The sequence below is a fragment of the Lycium ferocissimum genome, chromosome 6 (assembly GCF_029784015.1).
Source record: "Lycium ferocissimum isolate CSIRO_LF1 chromosome 6, AGI_CSIRO_Lferr_CH_V1, whole genome shotgun sequence".
In the NCBI taxonomy this organism is placed as follows: domain Eukaryota; kingdom Viridiplantae; phylum Streptophyta; class Magnoliopsida; order Solanales; family Solanaceae; genus Lycium; species Lycium ferocissimum.
Window position 1 is genome coordinate 62,700,289 of NC_081347.1, and position 2,958 is coordinate 62,703,246.

The window sequence follows — 2,958 nt, forward strand, 5'->3', positions numbered from 1 at the left end:
TTCTGCGATTTGCTGCACCATAGCTGCGACCTGAACACCATCAAATCTCTCGGCTTGTCGAGAAGACCCTTCGCCTTACAATCCTGACCAAAGGTGACTTAAGTTGTTCCTTGGGCCTAGACCGTACGCTCTACCATTTTGTACTCCCCCAACTGCTCTACACCAAAAATCTACCTCTAATTCCGGTGGAGGACGGCTCGGGTGGTCAGGCTGAGTTTGGTTGTACTGGTCCACATCTTGCATAAATTGCGTCTGTATATTAAAAAATGAAACTTAGTATATAACGAATATATCATAATTAGACTTATATATAATTACTTAAATAATAAATTATCACTTACATAGGAATCACGAGCCCTGTTCTCAACCCATATGATCGGATCCGACTCCTGGTTCTTCTTTTTTGTGTGGGTCTTTAGAAATAGCTAATCCTGAGTCGGCATCTATCCCGTAGCCTTTTTCTGCACACAAAAAAAAAAAGAAAAAAAAAGTTAAAGATAGAATTAATAACTCAATAATGACATATTGATCGTAGGTAACTTTAAAAGTATAAAATTACTTACCATTGTCCTAGCCACATGCCCCTGACTTCTTGCACCCGCAGTGTGCAAAGAGCCACCTTTCTGGGACGCACGGGCAGCCTTTGCCTGCTCAGACTTGGCGATAAACTCAGGAGTTCGCCAATATGCCTTAAGTTTCTCCCACTGTTCGCTAGTTAGCCATTGGGGCTTCCTCATATACTTTCTAGCCCTCGAAAACCAATCAGACAACCTTGCACTCCCCTTCTTCTCAAAGTTCGCAGCAACCCTATCATTGTCTATTGGATCCCATGTACACAACATCTGCAAATCAAATGGCTAATGTTAGATGATTTATATAAAAGTAAATTCAAGTTATGAAATGTATAATAAGATGCATACGTTAAACTCTCTAAACATAGCTTGTCGAGTATCATATGGGATTTCATCCTATGAAGTATAAAACCGATCGCCATAAAGCCTCCGAACAACATCCAGTATGGCTTTTGTAGTTTCGTGATCTGGATAGTACCTGCAGTTAAAAAATTTAACGCATATAAGATTAAGATGAAAAAAACTTTAGGAAAACTTAATAAAAGACAATCTTACCCAGCTCCCTCAGGCACGATGAAAACCCGACCGATCGAATCTGTATCTCCCGGCTGTAGACCATGATATCCCGGTGCAGGTGCAGCTACCGGTGCAAATGCAGGTGCAGGAGGATGGGTCTGAGCCTGGCTAAGAGCTGGTGTACTGGATGGTTGTGACTCAGGCTCAGAGTTTCTATCTCTAAGGCCCAAATTAGATACACTGGGAGGTGTACCACGTGGAGAAGGAGAAGGAGACAAAGTGGCTGATGTGCTAGGAGATCTGCCCCGTGGTGGGCAATACATAGGTGTAGGTATAAAAGTAGGATGGGTAAATGAGGCCGACTGAGGTGGTGCCGGCTGGAAGACCCACTGACCAGACTGGGGCTGCATAGTAGAACCAGGCATAAAAAAAGGAGGCGGAGTAGAGTGCATATGTGGAGCGGAGGGAATGGACTGGCTACTAGTAGCTATAGGATCTATAAGTCTCTTATCTTTTTTCTTACTAGTACCTTGACCTCTACCTCTACCTTGATCACTACCACTTGATGACATCTGCATACAAATTTACGTTAGTATAAATGAACTAATATAATTACCAAGTACAGAAAGTTAATTACGTTAGAATAAAAATTTAACAAGTATAGAATTGTTTCATTACCAAGTATAGAATAAACTAACATGCAACTAGTCATCCTCTCACTCATCCTCGCTTGTTTCATTTTCATCAGATGATTCTTCCCCATCGCTTGTTTCAGGTCCATCGGTCGATTCTTCCTCAATATTTTCTATGATAGTTACATCATCTTCATCAACTTCTTCTAATATGTGTTGAGGATGTTCCAGACTATTTTCTAACTCTGTGTCCACCGTTTGATGAACAACTGGTACATCATTTTGATACGCCACATCTAACGCATTATCGACCTCAATCCTCCCCACAGGCTTAGTCTTTATAACCACCCACCAATCAGCCTTATCCCTACGCAAAAGATATGGAGCATAATACACTTGCTTCACATTTTGTGCAATTATAAAGGGATCATAGCGATTGTATTGTCTTGTGTGTTTGACTTCAATTACGTTATGTTGACGATTCACCCTTGTACCACTTTGGCTTGGATCAAACCACTAGCACCGAAATAATGTTATCTTTTTCTTAGGGTAACCTGGATACTTAAGTTGTATAATCTCCTGCAGCACACTGTAATAATCAACAGTTACACCGCTACCATCAACATCGCCTTTAATGCACACCCCACTATTATTCCTCTACTTATATTGAGAAACTTCTTCGGTATGAAACTTGTAACCATTAACAATGTACTTTTTCATTGTCTTAACTTCATTGTTCGGTCCAAGAGCTATATCTTTCACAAATTGGGTATGTTCTCCTGTATGATAAAACTATATAATAAGGAGGAAAATTAAAAATCAATAACTTATATATAGCCTACATTTAATTGAAATTATGCAATGAATTTCCACACTTACAAAATCGTACAGCCAATGGAAAAACTTCGAATATATGGCTTCATCGCCCTCAAGTTCTATGAAGTAACTATTCGACATATGCAAGATTTTCATTACTTTCACCCTATAAGTTACCCATTTAATTCAGTAACATAATTCGACACTCACCGAATATATACTTGAATTTCAGGGCAATTGAGCAAAACATGTGTCATAGCTGATTGCCTCTCCAGACTACTCATGGTTCATTTTGGAGGTTTTTCAGAACCTCATCTTGGTTGATTAAAGATGGAAATTGGTGGGTAGTTAGGATCAACCCCACCCTCATCATTACGGTTGGGCGTATTTCTCATACACGACACTTGCTCTCCGAAATAATA

The 2,958-nt window shown here is 39.9% G+C and overlaps 1 long non-coding RNA gene across 1 annotated transcript; it reads right to left on the reverse strand.

The window, feature by feature from the left end:
* Positions 1-490: 490 nt before the first annotated feature.
* On the reverse strand, positions 491-1,199 carry LOC132060887 (uncharacterized). The gene is made up of 3 exons (XR_009416058.1): positions 1,128-1,199; positions 921-1,050; positions 491-842 (listed from the first exon to the last, which is right to left on the reverse strand). It is a non-coding gene; the product is annotated as an uncharacterized LOC132060887 (long non-coding RNA).
* Positions 1,200-2,958: the final 1,759 nt, after the last annotated feature.